The sequence below is a fragment of the Erythrolamprus reginae genome, chromosome 8 (assembly GCF_031021105.1).
Source record: "Erythrolamprus reginae isolate rEryReg1 chromosome 8, rEryReg1.hap1, whole genome shotgun sequence".
In the NCBI taxonomy this organism is placed as follows: Eukaryota; Metazoa; Chordata; class Lepidosauria; order Squamata; family Dipsadidae; genus Erythrolamprus; species Erythrolamprus reginae.
The window spans coordinates 10,596,555-10,597,062 of NC_091957.1; positions in this window are offsets into that span (position 1 = coordinate 10,596,555).

The following is a 508-nucleotide window of genomic DNA, read 5'->3' on the forward strand; positions in this document are numbered from 1 at the left end:
AAGCTGGGCTCGCTTCGATTTTCTGAACCGTAGATACTCACGTGTCTATTATTTACTTAGTCAAGGCCAAAAGAATCTTGAAGACAGGCTCAAATTACAGAACGACCTGGACAATCGAACACAGTGGGCCCACACTAACAAAACGATATTCAACATCGACAAGAGCAAAGTCCTTCACCTAGGTAAAAAAAAAACCTGGACACACATACAGCCTGGGAGAAACCCCTCTCAGTAGTAGTGACGGTGAAAGAGATCTTGGAGTCTTGGTGGATAATCAATACCAAATTACTATTGTACACTGTTTTATTGTCGCTGTTAGCCGCCCCGAGTCTCTGGAGAGGGGCGGCATACAAATCCAATAAATAAATAAATAAATAAATAATCAACTAAACATGAGCCAACAATGTGCAGCAGCAGCCCAAAAAGCCAATACAATCCTAAGCTGCATCAACAGGGGAATACACACCAAGACCAGGGAAGTCTTAATACCACCCTACTACGCCCTGGT